The sequence below is a fragment of the Ochotona princeps genome, chromosome 7, assembly GCF_030435755.1.
Source record: "Ochotona princeps isolate mOchPri1 chromosome 7, mOchPri1.hap1, whole genome shotgun sequence".
In the NCBI taxonomy this organism is placed as follows: Eukaryota; Metazoa; Chordata; class Mammalia; order Lagomorpha; family Ochotonidae; genus Ochotona; species Ochotona princeps.
Window position 1 is genome coordinate 32597187 of NC_080838.1, and position 24555 is coordinate 32621741.

General features: G+C 38.8%; 1 long non-coding RNA gene across 1 annotated transcript in view; it reads right to left on the minus strand.

The window, feature by feature from the left end:
• Nucleotides 1–24555, minus strand: part of LOC131480759 (uncharacterized) — a 150535-nt gene that overhangs the window by 111579 nt on the left and 14401 nt on the right. The window contains exon 2 of the long non-coding RNA XR_009245788.1: nucleotides 21584–21712. This is a non-coding gene — a long non-coding RNA (uncharacterized LOC131480759). The remainder of the gene's footprint in view (nucleotides 1–21583; nucleotides 21713–24555) is intronic.

Here is a 24555-nt window from a genome sequence, read left to right on the forward strand (position 1 = left end):
CCAAACGGTAAAGAAAAGTTGGCTTTGTTTGTTATCTGTTAATGTCTGTGACACCTGGCACACCTGCTCCTAGTAATATCTCAATTATAATTGTAAAGAGCAAAGAAGAAATAAGTCAAGGAATGAATATATACTAATATATCACCAAGCATTTAAAATTATTCAGTGACATCTCAATTTGGTGAAGAAATTTGTAGTTGTGACCTTGAAATATTTGTAGATAAGTTTTGGAAAGTCAGTTGGTCTTGAATGCTTTCTAAAGTGGGTAAAAGCTTCTCAACATAACTGCATATCTTAGAAATGGAAGACTGCTACATTTTATATTTCGCAAGAAATTTTTACGGCAAATTTTTGTACACATGATTTGTAAGAAAGGAATGTGGTATTTCATGGCAAAGTAATTTCCTATCTTTCATACTAGAACTCAGTGGGAAACAAATGCAAACTTGAGCCCTAGCCTCTTCTGATAACAACCTTTTATTATTTGGTTAAGGTACTTGTTGAAGTGGCAGAGAATATCTGGAATTTTCAAACAGGTAAGGGGAAAAGTCATGGCAGTATGGTTACAAGAATGATTTGTAACCTGTGTGCTGAACATAATAGACACCGAAGAGGTAGGACAGCTCTTATAGGCAAGCTAATACATCATTAAAGGCAAAAGTACATATCCTTTTTAAGGAGGTAGTAAGAAAAACAAAAAGTAGCCAAAGGCATAACTGTTAGGCCTAATAGTTTATGTCAAGATTTCCAATGTGGATGGTCCAAACAGCAATTATGCCATGACTACAAAGAGGAGAGAAAGATATCAGGATGAAGTGTTGCTTAATTCGATTATTGGTGAGAACATGCTTGAACTATCACTAAATGTTATAGAATCTGGAAGAACTAAAAATACAAAGTTGAAGGTCCAGTGCAAAGGCTCAGTGGTTAAATCCTTACCTTGCATGGATCCCATATGCATGCTGGTTTGTGTCCTGGCTGCTCCACTTCCCATCCAGCTCCCTGCTTGTAGTAGGGAAAGCAGTCAAGAATGGCCCAAAGCATTGGGACACTGCACCCATGTGGAAGACACAGAAGCAGCTCTGGGCACTGGATTGGAACAACCCTGGTGGTTGTGGCTATTTGGGGAAAGAACCAGTGGATGAAGATCTCTCTGTCTCTTCCTCTCTCTGTAAATCTGCCTTTCCTACGAAAATAAATAAATTTTAAACACACACAAAGTTAAAAACCCTGAACCTGGAGTGCCTATGGAATCTGGGAGGCAGAATCCTACAATGTATTTAGAGTCATGAGATCACAGCCTCAAGAAAATGGGCATTCACTCAGTCCTAAAGGCAGGCCACTCCCACTGACTACATCCTCATACCACACTGTCCACTGCAGACCAGCTCCCTGCTTGTGGCCTGGGAAAGCAGTCGAGGACGGCCCAATGCATTGGGACCCTGCACCCGCGTGGGAGGACCTGGAAGAGGTTCCAGGTTCCCGGCTTTGGATTGGCGTGCATCGGCCCGTTGCGGCTCACTTGGGGAGTGAATCATCGGATGGAAGATCTTTCTCTCTGTCTCTCCTCCTCTGTGTATATCCGGCTGTAATAAAATGAATAAATCTTAAAAAAAAAAAAAGAATTGTAATATAATTTTAAAAATTGAAGCATATTTTAATCTCACCCAAATTCAGTGTCCAAATGTTCTCAAGTGAGAATTATGAATGCACATGCTTTACCACACAATATTGCTTTCTTCACAGCCCAGAAGTTGCTGACACTGCACTTCCTCTGTAATTTCATTCCCAGCTGCTGGTACTCATTGATGAACATGGAAAAGCAAGGCAACACACAATCTGGTTCTAGACATGGCAAAATGCACTTTCAAAAAGAGTATTTAATATGTGATATACCTAAGAGCTAGGTGAAAGTGAAAAGAAATAGAGAAGACAGATCTAGTTCCTAGGCACCTAGGAATTTACTCTTCATTTGAGCTTTAAAAATCTCAACTACAAAAGAGAGTTTATTCAATCTAAGGAATTGGTGTTAGCGTCATTATGAGCAGTGGCAAAAGCAGCAATTTATAGATATGTATTCAATGCTGGCATCTCTAATGGATTCCTTGGGCTATTTGTAGATGTTTATGCCAATATCGTGTTGTTATAATTATGATGGCTCTATACAATGCCTTAAATCCTGCTACTGAGATGCCTACATCTCTGCTCTTTTGGTCACAGCCGTCTCTGGTGCTTCCATTGAATTTTAGGATTTTTTTTACACTTGATCTCAGCCAAAAGGGCAACCAGTGATAGGATTTTTTAAAGATTTATTTATTTTTATTGGAAAGTCAGATTTACAGAGAGAAAGAAAGACAGAGAGAAAGGTCTTTCATCCACTGGTTCACTCCCCAAGTGACCACAACAACTGGAGCTGAGCAGATCTGAAGCCAGGAGCCAGGAGCTTCTTCCAGGTCTCCCATGTGGGTACAGGTCCTCAGGCTTTGGGCCGTCCTCGACTGCTTTCCCAGGCCACAAGCAGGAGCTGGTTGGAAAGTGGGGCAGCTGGGTCACAATCCAGCACACATATGGGCTCCTGGTACATGCAAGCTGAGGACTTAGCCACTAGGCTACCACACCAGGACATCTGCTGTTTTTTTTTATTTGAACTATGTTTCTGTGGAGTGACTGGGTTTTCACTGTGCTACATGTGGTCAGCATACTATCATCTGTACTAAAGTGTGGAGTGAGCGTCCAAGGTGACACCCAGGATGGGCATTTTTTTTTTTAGGTCTGTGAGGAATGTAATTGGTATTTTGAGGGGGCTTGTGTGGGATCTATGAATCACTTTGAATAGTATGAACATTTTGATAAAATTAATTCTGCCTCTCCATGAAGATAAGAGGTCTTTCCATTTTGGGGTGTCTTTAATTTCTTTTACTGGTTTTGTAATTTTCATTGAAGATATCTTTCACAACCTTTCTCAAAAGTATTCCAAGGTTTGTGGGCTACAACCATGAATTAAATTGCTTTTATGATTTACTTATCAAAGACATTGTTACTGGTATACAGAAATGTTGCTAAGGAGCAGGTATTTGCACAATTGTTTAGTCATGTCTTGGATGCCTATACCCAATACCTGAGTGCTGCTGATTCAAGTTCCAACTTCTCTGCTTATGATTCAGTTTCCTCCTAGCATATATCCTGAGAAGCAACAGATGATGTGCAAAGTAATCAGATCATAGCTATAATTGCAGGGATACTGACAGTTCTGGGTTCCTGGCCTTGCTTGGCCCAGCCTGGCCAATGGCTGTTTCAGGTATTTGGGGAATAAAGCAGTACAAGGCCTTGCTCGCTCTCTCTCAAATAAAATGAAAATAAATTTAAAATGCTAAATGCTATGACTCTCATGTGCTAGTTGTGTTATCTGCAACTAAACTGAATTTATTTGTCAGTTCTCCAATCTTATGCTTTAGTCTTAGATTCTTCTATATAGAAAATCTCATTATCTGCAAACAGGGATAACATAACTTCTTCCTTTCCTATTGGTATGCCTTTCATTTACTTTTCCTGCCAAATCATCTGGCTAAAACTTACAGTGTTATATGAAATAGCATCAATTAGAGTCTGCAATCAATTCTCAGAAGAGGCACCAAGAACACTTGTAGGAATAGGAGAGACTATTCAGTAAGTTTCACTGGGAATTTTACATACCCACAGGCTGAACATTGAAGCTGGAACCCTACCTCTTATCCCACACAAAAGTCAACTCAAAATTGATTTAAAAAATAGACATAAGGCAAGACATTATAAACTTCCAAGAAGAAAACAAAGAGGAAGTACTTCAGGACATTGGTATTGGCAACTACTTTTTGGATAAGACTCCAAAAACACAGTCAACAAAAGCAAAATTAGAAAAGGGGATTATATCCTTCAGAGCTGAGTCGATCTGAAGTCAGGAACATTGAGTTTCTCATCTGGATTCCTGGGCCCAAGAACTGGATTTTCTGCAGTTTTGCATGCCACATGCAGCAAGCTGGATCAGAAGTGGAGCATCTGGGAAATGAACCCATGTTCATATGGAATTCTGACACTGCAAGCAGAAGCATAGCCTAGTACACTGTAGCTCCAGCCCTTCACACAGATTTAAAATACTTGGTCTGAATTTAAAACAGTGACTAATGGAGACAAGAAATGGTGAGGGAAGGAGTGACAAAGAGAGGTTGGATAAAGTGCATCAAAACACAGTCCAATGAATAAATTCTAAAGTTCAAAATACAGCTAAGTGAAGACAATTCACACCATCACATTCTATACTACACAAAGAACCAGAAGAGAGGAGCCAATGGGCATCAAATAAAGAAAAGATCAAGAAATAGAAAAAAAATTGCTAAATTTGATCAGTTTATATTATATAATTTGCTAGAATATTTTCTTGTATTGAAGAAAATACACAAATATTACATGTTAATAAAATTTTTAAGAAAAAGTAAAATCTGATAATTATTTGTAATAGTTACATGTCAGTGATTATCACTACTTTCATTCCATTTCCACACTCCAGTGTTTTAAAAAAACATTCATTTTTTTTCCCAAAGTTACAAATAAATCTAGAAGAGCTGTCATATTTTTATTTCAAATTTATACGCTGTTTTCTAGAAATTCAGCTGAAGTTTTCTGACACTGTAAACACTGAGCCAAGCACACACTCTTGACATAAACATCCTAGGAATTAAACTCCAGACATGATAACATAACTCAAGGTAATGCTTTGCTCTCTTTCGGAAGTTTATACTCAAACCAGAGAAAATCAACTAAAAGATAAATCTAAACAAAGACTTGAATACATTGTATACATAGAAGTTTTACTTCTTTGTTTTGTTTTCATAGCAGTAATAAATTAGACTGCCTTTATATTTCCTAACTTATCAAGAATTCCACAAAGGGGAAAGAAAACACAGAGGTACTTAATTGTTTTCAAGAATTTACATGTGAAGTATTTTCAAATGTTAATTTTTGATCCATGAGCCACTTAGATAATCACATGTATTTGCAGCTAGATTTTGAGGTAGGGAAAAAACAAATCAAAAAATAATGTGCTTTGCCAGATTCCTCACAGATATATAAATGTACTTTAAAAAGTTCACGGAAACATGAAGTTAAAGATAAACTTATTTTTTGTGTAAAAAATTTTTAATCTCCACAAAATTTGTATTAATATGTACTTTCCATGACCATCTAAAACCTGTATTTATTGTTTCTTTAAAATGAGTTGTTATTATCAATTTTTGAGTAAAAGAGAGAAATTTCTTTCAAAAATAATTTGTAATGACTATGGATCAACTAAAAACAAAACTACAGGCTCAGCGTGGTGGCCTAGCAGCTAAAGTCCTCATCTTGTGCACACCGGGATCCCATGTAAGTGCCGGTACGTGTCCTGGTGGCCCCACTTCCCAACTAGATCCCTGCCTGTGGCCTGGGAAAGCAGTCAAGGACAGCCCAAAGCCTTGGGATTTTGCACCCGTGTGAAAGACCTAGAAAAAGCTCCAGGCTCCTGGCTTCAGATCAGTTCTACTGCAGCCATCTTGGCCTCATGGGGAGTAAATCATTGTCTCTCCTCTTCTCTATATATCTGACTTACAAATAAAATAAATCTTAAAAGAAGTAAAAAATAAAGCTACAGTAATGTGTACCTTTACTTTAAAAAAGGAAATAGCCAAAGATGATATTCAAAGCATTAAGTAATTATAGGACACAAGCACCTGTTCATCAGAATAGGACAGGCAGGGTTGTCACTGGCCGAATAATCAGTGTTATCAACTCTATGCCAATCCAGCAGTCACTGCATGAAATGTTTCACAAAATTGCTCTGAATCCTAATTTGAAAAGTAAGTAAATGAATCATTTCAGTTATTTATAATTAGCTTCCTTTATCACTAGTTTTGTTTTTATTTCCTGGAATTTGCTATGGGGAATAAAACCCTATTTTTATTTGTTTAGAAAAAGTAGTCTATTTTTTGCACTGATGGACTAAAGAGTGACTGAGATATGGCAGCAACTGAATTACTAAAAGTGAGAGAAGGCTCTGACAGAGGGAGAAAAAGAAACTTAGAAGGAAATGACAGCTAAATAGGAAACTGGCCAATGAGCAATTCCTAGAGGTCAACATTGCCAAATGCCTTATCAAAGTCACTCTTTGGATTTCGGTTGTGTTTTTGCTCTTCCTGCCACTAAAGGCTGTGTTCACCACCAAACTCAACACACAAAGATAACCCCGTGAGAAATAAAGCTTTGGACAACTGTAAAACCATGTCTAGACCTAGCATATAGGTTAGAAGCAGAATGGGAAAAGGACAATCTCCAGGAAAATAACAACTGAGGAATGAGAAAGCCACAGCTAAAGCAGTTTAAATTAGTTTGGAATCATCCAACATCCTGCCAAAAAGCGACAGAAATATTCAGCTAGGTGTATGCTATTGATAATATTTTAAATTAATTTTAAATTTCAGTTGGATATCCACATCTCCCACATCCCACACACAAACAGATAAAAATGTAATATCAGAAAGCTAGAGTCCTTGGACATGTTTACTTCATTACATAACAATGCCCATCATTAGTTTTTTTACTTCTCATTGTCAAAAACTCTGAAATACTATTTCAGATAAGCAAGGATTTATAGTCTATTTTGTGTATATATTGTTTTCCTTAGTTTCATTACTTTAGAGATACATATTTCTAAATAATTCATATATTTGATTCAATGTTCATACTATGCTTCATAATTTTAAAACAGCACATGTTTCCCTCAAATAAACTATAAAACCTCCTTGCTTATCCTGTAAGATAGAGCCAAACCAATGTTAATGTCATCCCAATACATGGTCAGAAAGTCATGCATTTATGGGCCATTGTGATGGAAATACAAAAAAGTTCTTGATGTCACTTAAACTTAATCCTACATATGGGTCTTAACTGACACTGAAGCCAGATTTCATTGAATGTTTATATAGGAGATGCTTGGAAGTGGGCCAACTCTTCAAAGCCCACCTGCGTCAAATCAGACCTGGGGGACTGGTGTAGTGGTAGGAATTATAGGTTGTATATTTAGACACACAATAGACATAAAAATTCCTAGAATATTGCTAGTTTGAATATTTGAGTGAAGTTAGACAAAACAAAAAGCTGAAGAACATTATAAATATCCATGTCAGATCATAAACCTTGATTTTGTGAAGTAATACATTTGTGAATAAAATATCCTCAAACACAAGGATTAGATAAAACAAATAAGAACAGATATTACATGGAATGAAGTAAAAGAGAGATAGACCTAAAAATAACGTTCATCAGTGCTGATTTAGAATACAGGTTACAGATACCCTCAGGCAAAAAAAAGAAGTAGATTTAATTCCTTACTTGTCTACTACCAACTTTTCACCCGTGAGAAAGTGATCCACAATCATTTAAAATCATTTGGTTTTTCAATGGTTTTGCTATCCACTTTTTGAAGATTATAAATGGTAAATGATAAATCAAAAATTTTCAATTTAATAAAAACTGTACCAATAAAGTTTTTCCTAGATTATATATATATGTATATATGTGTGTATGTATATATATATATATATGCAAAAACATTTTGAAAATCAGGTATTAACTATATTGGGATGTTGAAAGAGTGACAATGAACCAGAATTGGTGACTTAACTTTGACACCTAGTTTTAAGGGAAAAGAAGCATAGTAAATGCTTGAACAGTGTTCTATATCATTGCTAATTCTTTAACTGGATCTACAAAAGTGGGGAACAATCAGTACACGGGCTACAAGGTCACTTGGTCTGGCCCTGACATGACAATCACAAGCTGGACTCAAAAATCAATGAAGCTGTAATTCTTAAGTTGATACTTTTGCATGAACAGCAAAGGATATTATAAATAGTATCTTATAAATATCCAAAAGGCCACAACCCTGGTGTTATCATTGGACATCAGATTATTTGTTACTCAAAGTGTAATCGTTTGGTAATAACATTTGGCATCAGACTATTTGTTGCTTAGAATAAATTGAATATAAATTGGCTGGCTAGTCATTTGATTGCTTGCTTTCCCCATCAAAATCATTGATAGATTGATCAATTGGTTGATTGACTCATTGATTAATTTGAGAGACAGGAAATACACAGAGAGACAGAGATCCCAACCACTCATTAGTTCATTCACCAAATGCCTACAATGGTGGGACTAGGCTGAGTTGAAGCCAGAAACCAGGATTTCAAGCTAAGTTTCACATTTGCTTTTCAGGAACACAATTACTTGAGCAATCACCACTGCCTCCCACAGTTTGTGTTAGCAGAAATTTGGGATCAGAAGCAGGGCCCAGGCTAGAAGCTGAATACAGACCTTTTTATCTGGAACATGGACATGTCATTTAACATCTTTTTTTTTTTTTAGATTTTTTTTTTATTATTGGAAAGCTGGATATACAGAGAGGAGGAGAGACAGAGAGGAAGATCTTCCATCCGATGATTCACTCCCTAAGTGAGCCGCAATGGGCCGGTGTGCCGATCCAAAGCCGGGAATCAGGAAATTCCTCCGGGTCTCCCACGAGGGTGCAGGGTCCCAAAGCCTTGGGCCGTCCTCGACTGCTTTCCCAGGCCACATGCAGGGAGCTGGATGGGAAGTGGAGCTGCCGGGATTAGAACCGGCGCCCATATGGGATCCCGGGGCGTTCAAGGCGAGGACTTTAGCTGCTAGGCCACGCCGCCGGGCCCAAATTATGTCATTTTTAAAAGATGATTGAACGGTAACACAAGAAGTCTGTGTAGCTTATATAAGATCATATAGCTTATAACAAAACAAAACTTTTTGGAACCCTTATGTTTCTGCTTTGAGCTCCAATTTTCTCAACTATTGTTTTATTTTGGCCACAGGTCACAACTGTCTTCCAATAAATATGCCAGGTATCATTTTTGCTAAGGTCCTGCCAGGAGATGGGCATTTATTCTAGTCTCCAGCAAGTAAGATGTTAAATGATGGGCCCGGCGGCGTGGCCTAGCGGCTAAAGTCCTCGCCCATCCAGCTCCCTGCTTGTGGCCTGGGAAAGCAGTCGAGGACGGCCTAAGGCTTTGGGACCCTGCACCCGCGTGGGAGACCTGGAGGAGTTTCCTGGTTCCCGGCTTTGGATCGGCGTGCATCGGCCCGTTGCGGCTCACTTGGGGAGTGAATCATCGGATGGAAGATCTTCCTCTCTGTCTCTCCTCCTCTCTGTATATCCAGCTTTCCAATAATAATAAAATCTTTTAAAAAAAAAGAAAATAATACATAATATCAATAAACTGAGAACTGGGTTTTCAAAAAAATAAAATCAATACTCCATTGGCCAACTAGCCAAGAGAGAAAGAGAGAGAACCCAAATCAATAAAATCAGAGATAGAAAGGGAAATACAGTCAATGCAGGGAATACAAGGGAATATATAGAAAAATATAGTCACCATTCCTTTGGTATCTTGATTCATTTTGATATTTTGATCACTAAGTAAATGTATCTATGGTCATGCCGACATAAAATAATCATCCATAGATTTAAAAAAGATACAACACAGAACGGTATGCCAATATCCCTGATGAACATAGATGCACATATTCTCAATAAAATACCAGCTAATGAATTCATCAACAAATCAGAAAGATCATTCACCCAGGCCAAGTGGGATTTGTGCCTGGCAAGCATGGATGGCTCAACTCACAAATCAATAACTGTGACAAACCACTTTAGCAAGCTAAAGAATAAAAAGCATGATTATCTCCACAGATGCAGAAAAAGCATTTGATAAAACACAACATTCTTTCATGATACAAGTCTTAAGTTTAGACGGAACATTTCTGATCACAATGAAGACAATATATGAAAAAGCCATGGTCAGTATCATATTAAATGGGGAAGAGTGGGAAGCCTTTCCACTAAGACTTGGAACCAAAAAAATATGCCAATTCTAACCACTGCTAATCAGTTAATATGGTCCTGAAAATTCAAGCCAGAACCAAGATATACAAATTGCAAAGGACAAAGTCAAGCTCTCCCTGGTTGCTGATAACATGATTCCTTATACAAAGGAACCAAAAGACTGTACTAAGGAAAGAACTTACTGTGGCTCATACGAGTGGCAAAGTTACAGGATATACAATTAGTACACAAAATTCAATAGCCTTTATATACACAATTTCATGGCTGAGGAAGAACTGGAAACAAAGAACAATCACATTCATAACAGCTATATAAAAAACCATACATACACATACCTAATACATATAACCAAAGAAGGATGTGAGGTATCTCTACAAGGAAAATTGTAAAACCTTAAAGAAAGAAATTGAGGACAACACCAAAACATGGAAGAATCTTCCATGTTCATGTATTAATAGAATTGTTACAATCAAAATCTCTATTCTACAAATGCAATTTACACACTCATTACAATCTCTGTGAAAATACATGACATTTTTCTCAAACTGAAAAAAAAAATTATGCTAAAACTCATATGGAAATATAAGAGACCCCAAATAGTTAAAGCAGTCTTAAACAAAAACAAAATTGAAGGCATCACAATACCTCACTTCAAGACATACTACTGCAGAGTTGTAATCAAGACATCCTGCTCCCAGGGTAAAAACAGACATAAAGATAATTGGAACAGAATTAAAATCCCAGAAATGAACCCACAAATCTGCAGCCAACTAATTCTTGTAAAAACAAACTGAAATCAATACAGGGAGAAAGGAAAGTCTCTCCAACAAATGGTCCCATGATATTGGACATTTGTGCACAGAAGCATGAGTTGAGAGCCTACCTTATACCTTAGAAAAACCAATGCTAAATTAATCAAGGATAAATTTGTGACTAATACATTCAATCTAGTAGAGGAAAACACTGGGGGAGTCTGCAGGACATAGGCATAGGCAAATATTGGAAAATACCCCAGAATCACACCCAATTGAGGCAAAAATCAGCAGATGGAATTACATCAAGCTAAGAGTCATATGCACTGAAAAGCAAATTCTCAACAAAGTGAAGATGGAGTGTGGGGAGCCATGCAGTTGGGTCGGATGGCATGGGTGTGTGATGAGCACCGCTCCTCGGTTAGCAAGGCTACCAGGAGTTTCTGGCTGCGAGGCAAGGCCCGGCAGAATGTCTCTGGTCACCTCACTGCTGCCTCACTCCATTGTATGGACACTCAATCACCTCTCTGATGTTTCATAGAATTCTTCTGAGGGTGTTGTTGTTTCTGCTAATGTGAAGTGATCCCTGTAACTGGAATGACACTTCAAATTGATCAATCATGTTATGATAAAAACATCTTTAGCGACGTAAGGCTAAGATACACAGCTAAAAGTATACAATAGTACAATTGAGCCCACAATGTCTCCAAACATCCTGTTATGTGCCCACGTTTGTCCTGAAGCTTGCCCTGGTATAAGTAATGTTTTCCTTAAGAAATGGCTTCATAATATCTTGGAATAGATGGCAATCACGGAGGTACAAAGAGTTTGTTTACCATGCACCTCGGACTGTTACAACACATGATATGATGCATTTTAGTTTCTCAACACAGAAAGCAAAAGCATATGGGGCATCTTCTAAATGGAAACAAATGTGAAACCCTCAAAATGGCTTAAAATCTCTATCTTATATTGGCACTTATATTTAGGGAAAGAAAACAGTTTATAAAGATAAAAGGAAGTTTCTTGCAAAGGCCCTCTGTTTGTAGATTGGCTGAGCTGCCTTGATCCCTTTCACTGCCCTTTAACAAAAGAACAAAAACAATTGAATCAGCACTAGGTGAAGGTGCAGGTATTTAATGCATGATTTGATTATAAGATTTAGCAAAGAATCTATGTCATATGCTTTTATAAAATCCTTTCATTTATGATCTTTTAATTCTGTACTCTTAATACTTTAAGCAATATTAGTTAGTTTGTGTTTAGTAAAAATTGATTTTGAGTGTAAGTAAACCACTTGTCGCTATGTAACTGCATGTACTGCCAACCGTGGAGTTCCTGGCTTCAGCCAGGTGACTGTAGGTTTCAATGAGTAATGGTTTGTTGAAAATGTTTTCTTTAGGATTGTTTTTTGTATTCTCTTAACCATGAAGTAAAAATGAAACAACTGGATATTGCGCAAAAGCTTGTGATGATTTGTGTATAAAGAAGCCAACTTTTCTGAGTTGTCCATTATGAGCAACAAGCCATAGTGGTCCATGTCTTATCTCTTCTTCTTATCGTCTCATCGATCCACGCATCCTTTGCAAGCTCTGTCAGCCGGAGCTGGTCTCCGACAATGGAGCCAACAGAATGATAGAAAATATTTGCAAACTATCCAGCTGCTAATACAAAGCATCTATAAACAGCTCAAGAAACTTAAGAACAGCAAAACAATATACTTAAGAAATAAGTATGTGGGCTCACCCACGTTGAACAGCAATCTCTGTTGGCATGTGCAAGAATGGAGGCTGGGAATAGGCCTTGTTGGGAGCTAAGAGAATGCTCTGGCTGGAATTCTACCTGAAATTCCTACTGATGCACACAAGAGCCAGAATCAGGGCAAGCTACTGAACTGAAAATGGCTGCAATCTCCCTCAACATGGTGTGGACTGGGTCTGGAGAGGGCCACAAAGGCTAGACTCCAGCACCCACTGGTATTCATGAGAGTCAGGGTGTAGGTGTAGAAAGGGCTGGGCTAGGTCTTGGCTCCCACTGAACCATGTGAGAGCTGTCTGAGCACAGATCAGACATGCCTGGGCTACAACACCCAACAGTAAGAATCAGAAAGAGTATGGAGCAATTGGGCAGAGAAACCATTCCTTTGTCAGGTTGCAGTCCCTACAGGAAAGCACAAGAACCAAGGCAAGGAGCAGCCCAAATCAGACCACTTTACAGTACCCAGCAACGTACACATGAGTCACGTCAAGGGGTGGGCCAGGCTGTGCCATTTTATAACATCCACTGGCAGATCTGAGAAGCAGGATGGGTACAGGAGGGGCAGGGGTCGGGCTGCAGCACCAGCCAGTTCTTACTTTAGCTGGGACTAATGGGCTGACAGGTCAAGGCTAGGTTGTAGCAACAGCTGGCACAAGCTGGAACTGGAGGCACATTGGATCAAATTAGAATGAAGCACCAGCTGGTAATGCAGAGGAGAGATGAACCATGCCAGTCTGGGGAAGGTGGATGCCGGGTCCATGAGCCCCAGACACCAGAGGGGCCCTTATGCCCATCTTTGAGATGGGTGTTCCAGGTCCCAAGTCACATGGCATGGGGCCTTAGGCCCGCCTGCATGGTGGGTGCCAGATGCGTGAGCACCAGGGGTGGGGATTCCAGCTTGGTTGTGAGTCCCCTGGTCTATGTACTAGGGTCTACCTGAATGGTGGGGGCTGGATCCGTGAGCCCCAGGGCTGGGGATTCCAGATTGGTTCTGGGTCTCCTGGTCCAGGTCCTTGGGCCCACCTGCACAGTGGATGTCAGGTCCGTGAGCCCTAGGGGTTGTGGGTCCAGCTTGGCCCATGTGGCCTGGCTCAGGTCCATGAGCCCACATAGGAGAACTAGGCCTCCTCAATGTAAAGGATGAACTGCTAGATGACAGATCATGGTACACATGGAGGACATGGTAGCCCACTGGAGCCTGCAGAGGACATCTGGTACCATAGCAAAGAATGGAGAACAGAACATATGGACAACTACCCCAGTCAAATGATGACAGCAAATAACTGGGCAAGTGGAGAAAATAAGGTGGAGTGTGTCAGTCAATGGACATTGGAAAGGATTCCTTTAGATTGGCAAGACTGACAGCATTTCAGAACTATTGCATCCACCTAGGCAGAACCCTTGGAGCATGCACCACATTGTGACCCTGGGTTGATTCTCCCCCCACAGAAATGGGAAGAAGTAATAGAAAGTCTGGAAACAAGGATCATACCCACTTCTCCATAACCCTAGATCCTTCCTACCCTGATCGACTATGTAAACATCATCTAAAGTAATAATAATAATAACAATAATAATAAAAGAAATAGGTAAAGGACATAAACAGGCATTTTTTAAAGACTGAAATTCTAATGGCCAACTGGTATATGAAAAAATGCTAAGGTTAACTAACCATCAGGAAAATACAACTTAAAATCACAATGAGGCTCCATCTCACCATAATTATGTTGACCGCAATATAGAAATCAGAAATTAATAAGCACTGATAAGAATGTGGTAGTTTTTGTACTTCAATCCACTGTTGCTGGGAATGTAAGCTGGTTCAACAATTATGGAAGCCAGTATGGTCTTGAAAACAAACCTGCTTTATGATAAGCCATCCCCCTCATGGGAAGCTATCCAAATTGTAATCAACACATAAAAGAGTTATCTATATCTCGGTTTACAGCAGTTCAACTCACAATAGTTAACATATGAAATCAACCCAGATGCCCATCAACAGATGATGGATTAAAAATGTGGGATATATACACGATGAAATACTACTTAGTTATAAAAAAAACAACAACAACATTAAATTGTGCCTTTTCAACTCAAAGGTTAAACTGGAAACCATTATGCTTAATGAAATAAGCTAGGCTCAAAAAGCAAATATCATCTGTTTCCCCTAATGTATGATATCTAATACAGAGTACACAAGGAACAATGTATAGGAGTATGACTGACATCCTGGGATTTGATTATTTGTACAGTCTTTGAACTCCTGAGGAACTGTAAAACAGAAACTAAGAGTTACCAATGATACTCTCAACTGAACTATGGAACCTTATATAAAATTCATTAGCTTTTTTACTAATGTCCTTTGTTCTGGGCCAGCACCCATCCAGGATACTACATTGCAAGTAGAACTCTCGTCTCCTCAGTCATCCAAGAAGAATTGTTTATAGTTCCTTAGAATTTCTGTCTTCCAGTTTTGAAAAGTATTGGTCAGCTATTCATTTCCATAACTTTCAGAACCACTGGTCTAAATCTGTAGTCCAATATTCCTTTCTGTTAGAAGTTGTCTACTCCAGGAGCAGTAACAAAAGTATTATAGACTGCATGGCTTATGAAAGGAGAAAAGTCTGTTTCTCACAGTTATTGAGCTGGAAAGTCCTAGACTGAAACTCCAGCAGACTCTGTGCCATATGGGGTCCATTTTTCTCAAAGTCAGCTATATATCCATAAAACCTCTTCTAGCCAGAGACGAGGAATTTCTCCAAAGGGGTCTTCTTTGTAATGACCTCAAGGCTCTGCTCTCATAGCGTAATCACCTTCCAAAGGTGATACCTTCTAATATCACCACCTAAGGGGGTCTGTGGATTAGGGTGGGAAACGTAAACATTTAGTCCATTGCAATGAATCATTCTATGTTGCTTTTATCATTTTTGCTTGTGATTTCATCATTTTTAATTTTATTTCACATAAACTGTTTTAAGAGCACAGTGATACTTTCTGCTCTACCCTCCCTCATTCCCAATCCCTCCTCCTTGCTTTCATACTTTTAATAATGACATACTTTCAATTCACTTTAGAAAAAAAAAGCTTAACCTTCCACTAAACAAAGAATTCAAGAAGTAGCAATTACAAAAACCACTGTTATTCAGGAGCATGGACAAGGACTATAAACAATAATCAAATTTCAAAGTGTCAATTTCACTTGTATACATTAGAATTGTCATACTCTGTATGTCAGTTACCACAAATCAGGGAAAGCATGGTATTTGCCCCTTGGGGATTGGCTTACTCCACTAAGAAAAACAAATTAATCTTTAGAGTACATTGTAGGTGTCAGTGTACAAGCCTTACTTTTCTCAAATTTGTTGTACAAAGTTTATAGCTCTGTCAGATTTATTGCTACAGACATTTTTAAAATTCTATTGTAAATGGTTTTTCTTTCATGTCCATTTCCAACTGTTCACTATTAGCACATAGAAATACAATTGTTCTGTATCTTGAAAACTTGTAAAACTCACCTAATTTTTGTAGGCTTCAGTAAATTCCATTTGATTTTCTACAGAAACAATATTACCATACTTGAATATACTGTTTTATGTCTTCCTTTATACTCTATATATTTTTTGCTATTATTTCTCTTTGTTGGCCTGCCTGAAATCTGCATTATGGTATAGAAGTGGTATAGGTAGGCAATATTAAGGAAGATTTTTCTGCTCCCAGTTTTTTGCAAAATATTGTTAGAGACAGGAGATAGTGAGCTGAGTCCCAGAGGAGATAATCAGGAAAAAGTGACCAAAACAGGTAAGAAATTCAAGCTTAAGGTGCAGAGCAACATGCCTGGAACAAACTGCCTTGCTAGTCAAAACAACTTGAGACACTGAAAACAAAACAGGATGTGGTTATACCTGGATCCACATGGTTCTAGATGCTGATTGCCCAGCTACAAGACTCAGCGATTAAATGAAATGTTTGCAAAACCGTGCACAAACGTACTCATATCCTGAAGTATATAAACCCCTAGGTACCTTCATATTAATAGTCTCCAATTCAGGCTCCCCACCCTGTGGTATCTTTCTTTTTATCTTTAGATACCATGTGGTATCTTTCTTTTGCTTCAGTAAATTTTTCTGCCCTTCCTTGCCCATATTCCTTATTCTTCATGGTCGCAACACATGAACCCAAGTAATTAGAACCACAGACTCCTGCATCGTTTCTTCGCAGACACTTGCAGCAAATTAAGTGCAAATAGATACTAGTATTTTTCAAATGCTCTTTCTGGATATGTTGGCCTGATCATGATGTGATAATCTATCAGTTTTTTGTCATGATGTTATTAGTTTTGTAATTTTCCCAAAATTTTGGTAATAATACTATCATCTGTGTTTACAATGGGGACTAAATTACAGTTTCTACAATATATAATCTTTCATCTTTTTTATTGGAAAATCAGATATACAGAGAGGAGGAGAGACAGAGAGGAAGATTTTCTGTCCCATGTCTCCCCAAGCGGCTGCAATGGCCAGAGCTGAGCTGATCCAAGGCCAGGAGCCTGGAGCCTCTTCCTGGTCTCCCACAGGGGTGCAGGCTCCCAAGGCTTTGGGCCTTCCTCCGCTGCTTTCCCAGGCCGCAAGCAGGGAGCTGGATGGGAAGCGGGGTCACTGGGATTAGAACTGGCGCCCATATGGGATCCCGGCTTGTGCAAGGCGAGGACTTTAGCCACTAGACTACTACATTGGGCCCTAAACCTTCATCTTTGTTGTTGTTCTGGTATCATACACATTTGGAAAATATTCCCTCCTCAGGTTTCAGGATATTTCACATAAAATCAGTATTATTTCTTTAAATGTTTGGCAGAATTCATTAGTAAATACAAAGTCAATTACTTCAATAAGCTGAATAGTTAACGGGCTTTCACGTTATTTAGTTCTTGTCTTTCGAGGAATCTGTCCATATTATGTGTCTTATTTATTAGAATAAATTTAGCCATAATATCATTTGCTTTTCTCACTCCTAATATTTACTTACTTGAAAGGCATAGTGGCAGACCAAAGAGGCAACAGAAAGGAGAGAGAGAAAGAGAGGAAGAGAGAAAAACTCCCTGTCTTCTGGGGATAATGTCACAACAGTCAAGGCTGCAGCAGTAAAGCCAGAAATCAAGAACTCCATAGCGTCTTCCACAACAGATAATAGGGGATCAAGTCCTCTGCTGCCTTTCCAGTTCTTTTAGCAGACAGCTGTATTGACAAAAAGAACAGCCAATACTCAAACCAGCACTTCAACGCGGGATACCAACACAGCAAGCAGGGGTTTAACCCACTGTTCCACAATGCCAACATAGCAAAATGTGTATTTTTTTAATTTCCTTACTAGTCTTATTAACAATTAAACAATTTTATTGACATTTTCAAATGATCAATCCTGGGCTGCATTGATTTTTCCCAGCATCTGTCTTTTCTATTTCATAGATTTCTGCTGTCATTTTTACCAAACTTGGGGTGAATTTGCCCCTTTATTGGTTTCTTGCAGTTAAAGCTTAAATCACTGAGGACCCCTCTTCATTCTTAAAATACATATTTAATATCATAACTTTCTCTGTACTTACTGCTTAGTGGCTTATTATACATATTAAATGCTCTGCTTTGGTTTCATTAAATGTCATTGCCTCCTCATGATCATAGGGAGTTGCAGTGCTCTGCCACCTGGGGAAAGGCTATGCCATCTAGATATTGGGAGATGTTGTCCAGCAGACTTGGCAGGCTAGGTGAGGCATCCAATCAGAGAGACTACGGGAAACCTAGCTGCAGTCCCTACCCAGTAGTTTCAGCCTAACCTAGCCCTTCCTCAGACATGGTCGTTTGTGGAGTGAACCCATGGATAGACGCTCTCTTTCTCTTTCTGTCTCTCCCTATTTTTCTGTTACTCTATGTTTCAAATAAATTTCTTATTTTTTTAAAGAGAAAATATAAAATCGAATAGTTCTTTTTTTAAAGGCTATTAAAGACTTTTCAGGGCCCGGCGGTGTGGTCTAGTGGTTAAAGTCCTCTCCTTGAACGCGCCGGGATCCCACACGGGCGCCGGTTCTTATCCCGAAGGCTCCACTTCCCATCCAGCTCCCTGCTTGTGGCCTGGAAAAGCAGTTGATGACAGCCCAAAGCTTTGGGACCCTGAACCCGTGTGGGAGACCCGGAAGAGGTTCCTGGTTCCCGGCATCGGATGAGTGCAGCACTGGTCGTTGCAGTCACTTGGGGAGTGAACCATCGGACGGAAGATCTTCCTCTGTGTCTCTCCTCTCTGTATATCTGACTTTGTAAAAATCAATAAATAAATCTTAAAAAAAAAAGACTTTACAGAAGAGGATGGATATATAGTAAGTCTTTGCCACCTTCCACTTCACCTTCTCTGCTTCTCTAAAGCAGTATCAACTCGAAGCTGTGAGCAGCAGTTTGGTTCCTGTAAAACTGATAACTTGGTGCTGACAGGTTAGCTCAACCGTATAGTCTCCTTTGTCACAACCAAACACAGGTCCAGTGAACTAATCTGGAGCCTGGAGCCATTAATAGCCATTGTCTGTTGGCCAAACCTATCAGAGTGAGTTGGTGGGTCCAGATAGCCTTGTCTAGAATCCCACGCCCTGTATCAACCATATCCAACTCTATGCACAACCACCCTAGAGATCACCAAGACAGAACAGTTTCTTCACCCTGTTCTCTACTCATGATAAACCCTTTTTCCTACTAGTCACATGGGCCAGCTTTCCAAAGCTCAGTTTCATTTGCCGTGTTTTCCTGAATTACAATCACACCAGTCCCAGACTATCTCAAATCCATAATCATTCAAATTTAACAAGACAACCAACTTGCATTTTAAAAAATCCCTAATACCTTATGATTATGTACTAAATCTGAACAACTTGCTCCAAATTTAAGTTTCTCAAGTCTTTCCTTATTCAACTACCAATCAGTACCCGAGCTGGATGTTCACTTAGCTGTCCTCTACCCTGCTCCTCCCCAAATTCTCCTGACATCTTATCATGTGGCCTTTACCTGACCCCACAGATCTTAACTAGACATAGCCAAATGCTTACCTTCTCATAGCAAGATTATATTTTTTCTAGACCCAATTTAAATCCTATCTTTGAAAGTGACTGGTGTAGGAGTACAAACACTGAGCTGATGCAGGACACAATGAGAGAGAATAGGAGCTCAGTGAGATGAAAATCCCACAAAGAAGGGTATAGTCAAGCAGTAGATGCAAAGGTTTTCAGACAGACAAGTAAAATCATTTTCTTACCCTTTGTCCAAGAGCTTTTTCTCCTTTAATACCAAACAGAAGATAGCTTCTAGTACAATCAAATGCCTTTTTTAATTGGTGATGGCAAGATCAGCAGCAGTGCAAATGAAAATGGCATAGAAACATAGCCTATTACTTGTAAAAGTGTAAATGAATGCCCTGTGGGTTTCGTGCTTTTTATTTTTTAATTGCATGAAGATGGACAAGGAAATGTTCCCATAAAATTGTCACATCTCAGGGAAAAGTGTTGATGCTATGTAAATTAAAAATTGAAAGTACATTTAACTGAAATCAACACCACCAGTTTTATACAAGGAAAAGCACAATTTATCAGCCCTGAGACTGTGGCCCTCTGACCTGCTGGTGGGTAGACAAAGTTCCAACTTAGCCATGTCTGGAAATAAGCTCACGTGTTGTTACCACATAAGCAGATCTCTAATTGCCTTCAAAAAGTGTTTTTCTGTTCAGGAAACTGGGGATGCATCCACGATCAAACTTTTCTCTACTTGAGAAAATCTCCTAACATTAAATATTTCTGTGAAAATGGAAGTTAACTGCACATGTGCCCGATGAAGAAATATTTTATAACAGCTTGAAATGAACTTTAATTTTTTTCGGCTGCAGATTTTCAATTAAGTGATATATTTAATCTTTCTTCTATGTTATTTAAGTGTTTAAAAGAGGAGCTCTTAAATACATTTTCTTCTCATTATCAACTTCAGGCAAAAACGTTTTAAAACCATGTTATGCTCTAAGAACATAGTTAAACGTAATGACAAAGAGGAGGATTGTACTCATGCAATTGGTTACATAAAGTTGTGAATGACAAATAAAAACAAGAATCAGTATTTCTGGTAGCTCTTTTGTAGCCCATCTGAGCATGCAAGTCTCAACCAAAGTCCAGAAATCCTTAATAATTTTAAAGCAGGAATTTTCAATAGTTTACCAGAAAGGGACTCATGGTTAAGCAAACTGACCAAATCTAGGTGAATAATGGCATTTATTCTACCTAACCTTAGACTGCTAGAGCAAGCTCTTGATGGGCAGCTATAGATCAGCTGGCACAAATAATCATCTTTGTTCTTCTGTTTTAAACATAATTTAAGAATCTGTTGGGGACTAACTTTCAAAATCAGACCTCAAAAGACACAAGTTGTGTTTGATGCTCAAATTCTTATGAAAGTTTGTCATATTAGGGATTCAAATTCATATTTCATCAAGATAATGATAATCAAATGAACAAATAAAAAGGAAGGGGTCTCTTTTCATAAACAGAATATATTATATTCTTAAGTTAGAAAAAATAATGCTGAAGTAAGTCACCCTAGAGTCCAAGAAAGCAACTAACAGGTTTCTTTTGTAACATTTGGATTCTAGAAATCAAGTATTTTTTTTTAGAATTAAGCAAGAATAAAAGAGGTTTAAAACTATGCTCAATTATTTCAGTAGAATAAAAGCAATTTGTATACCCTAAGAAAGGAAAACAGGAATACTAAAATAGAAAAACAAAACAAAACTAAGACCAAAAAAAGGAAGAAAAATATGAGATGTTAAATGACAGAAGAGACACAGGAAAACAGGAAGTGAGATTCCAAATACATAAAGCTCAAAAGGAATGCACCACAATATCATAGCTACTACCCTTAGTGAGTTTAGAGAAAGGAAATAATTATTCAGATGTTATCAGATTAGAAATTGAGATCTGAACCTGGCACATTGGCTCAGTTGCTAAAGCCTTACCTTGCATGAGCCAGTGTCCCTGTTGCTCCACTTCCTTTCCAGTTCCCTGATTGTGGCCTGGGAAACAAACAGGTTGGCCCAAAGCCTTGAGACCCAGCACCTACCTGGGGACCACGAAGAAGCTACTGGCTCCTGCTTTTGGATAGGTTCAGTTCCAGGTGTTGCAGCTATTTGTGGAGTAAACCAGCAGACTGAAGATCTTTGTCTCTCCTCCTCTCCATAAATCTGCCTTTCCAATAAAAATAAATAAATCTTTAAAAAAGTGAGATTTATGATTTAAATACAAAGTCACCTAACAAAGAGTGGCAAAATGCTTAACAGCAGATTAAAGTGAAGACCTAATGCAGAATGAGATCCAGTGCACAATGGAGAATCCTGTGCTGGACAGACCTACCAGTGCTGTTTGTACTGAGAAGTGTACCAAATGGATTCACAAAGGTGGGCATTAATAGAACACTTTACCAAGATCACTGTATGATACTTCGGTAACACAGCTACTGTAAGAAGAATTCAGTTATAATCTGTCTTGACAAACAGACTCATGAAATCCCTGAAATTGAGATTCTAAGAAAGTACAGGGAAGATAAGGTTATACAGAAATTAATATTATAACTATTAGATATTACTAATAGGATGATTACTACTGTTATTGAAACCTCTATAAAAATGTTATCATGAAAGAAAATAACAGATTCAGGCTGGTTCTATTTGGTTGAAGAAAGAGTAGGATTTCGGGCCCAGCAGCGTGGTCTAGCGGCTAAAGTCCTCGCCTTGAAAGCCCCGGGATCCCATATGGGCGCCGGTTCTAATCCCAGCAGCTCCACTTCCCATCCAGCTCCCTGCTTGTGGCCTGGGAAAGCAGGAGAGGACAGCCCAATGCTTTGGGACCCTGCACCCTCGTGGGAGACCTGGAAGAGGTTCCTGGTCCCGGCATCGGTTTGGCGCGTACCGGCCCGTTGCGGCTCACTTGGGGAGTGAAACATCGGATGGAAGATCTTCCTCTCTGTCTCTCCTCCTCTCTGTATATCCGGCTTTTCAGTAATAATAAAATCTTTAAAAAAAAAAAAAAAAAAAAAGAAAAGAAAGAGTAGGATTTGTATAATATTTCCCAGCCAAGAACTCATTTTAAATCTCCTAGTAATTAAAGATTCAGAAAAGAGAATCAAATAATTAGCATAAGAAAAATATTTAGATCCAAAAGACGAAAAATCAGATTCAACAAACAGCACTATTGCTGCTTGAAATAAAATAAATAAAGAATGAACGCATCAAGTTACCTTGTTGAAAACTCAATTCTCCTTAAACTGGTATATGAAAATAGAAATCAAATCAAATAGGCATCCTGTACTACTCAAGCTCTGACACATTTAAAAACAGTAGAAACACAGTGTTTTGAATAGCGCGGCCTTTATTCATTTTCTGTTGCTGGACAGAATACTGGAGACTGGGTGAGTAAAGGAAAGAAGTTTCTTCGCCTCAGTGTTGTGGAGAGTGAGAAATCCCAGCTCAGTGGGTCACTTCTAATGAAGGCTCTGTGTTGCATTTTCCGTAACGTGGTGGAAAAGCCTGTGCAATAGGGACAGACCAAAGGCAAGGAGACCATGATTTAAACCATGGCTGAAATGGAAACACTCACGTGGTGGCAACTGGAAGGAGACATAGCCCCGATAGATTGGAGTGAAAGCAAAGATGACAGCAGCACCAAAGCAGAGAGAGCTCTGTGTGCTGGGAGGCATAGCTCAACACGGGGAGAACGGATTCAGTGATGGGTTTAGTCACGGGCCTATCAGATTGGGATGTATATACATCCAGTTAAAATGGACAGGGACTTCTTGGAAGATTCAGAACCACAGTCTGAGGAGGAGAGTGGGATTGCAGATACATATTTGAGAATCAGAGAGAGACTGTGGCTAATTTAGAGAGTTTGTAAACAGAGAAAAACAGTGACGAGCTAGACAAACCTTCACGAATAATTTAAGGAATTAGAAATTTAAACAGAAGTACCACAAAATATGACAGAAATGGAACAATCAGCAAAATAGTAAAAAACAACCAAGATTTAGGCTAGAAACCACCTTTATGTGATCAGCATGGTAGCTACAGCTACCACCTGTGATGTCAGAACTCCTGGCTGCTCGACTTCCAATCCAGCTCCCCACTAATGGCCTGGGAAAAGCAGCAAAAGATGGTCCAAACGTTTAGGCTCCTGCTGCCCACATGGGAGATGCAGATGAAGCTTAAGGCTGGCCCAACACATTGGTTGTTGTAGCCATTGTAGAATAAAGTAGCAGACAGAAGATCTCTGTTGTCTCTTCCTCTTTCTGTAATTATTTCAAATAAATAAATCTTTTATAGAAAAAGAAAAATAAGAGACGAAACCAATTTTAAGGGTAGAGAATCGAAAAATTTTAAAGGTACACGAAGATATTCTGGGGAATCTAAATTACATACATTACATCAACTCTCTTCATTTTAATTTATCCATATACTCAGCAACTATTGAAGTTGAGTGCCAAACACTTTTGTTAGGTCCCAGACATAAAATATTAAACAAAGCAGGCGCAGACCCTTCCATCTTGGAGACTACAATATAGTAAGGAAGGCAGACATGCAACAACTGACTGAGCAAGTAAATAATTATGCCTTCAATGCACTCAATGAGGGGAGGGTCACAGTGCCAGCGACAGGGCACAAGGGACTCTGATCTATTACAGAGAGTGATAGAGTGATGAACAGTTACACGGGAATACTCCGTGTACCAAATGGCTACATCCTGACATCACTGTTTCTGTCATTCAAGAGAAAAGGTCCAGAGCCTATGAGACAGTGTCACATAATGCAATGCAATCAATAAAAAAAAAATTTAAAAAAAAGAGAAAAGGTCCAGCCAGAATTAAATTTTAAAACAAAAAAAAAAGATTTTAAAGAGCTTTCATAATCAACTATTTCTGGAAATATTCTGTGCAACTGTTTACATAGAAGGAGACATCATCAAAAGCAATGCATGGCACATTCTAAATTATTTTTAATAATGTTTGACATAAATGAGTGTTATAAAATGCAATGTATATT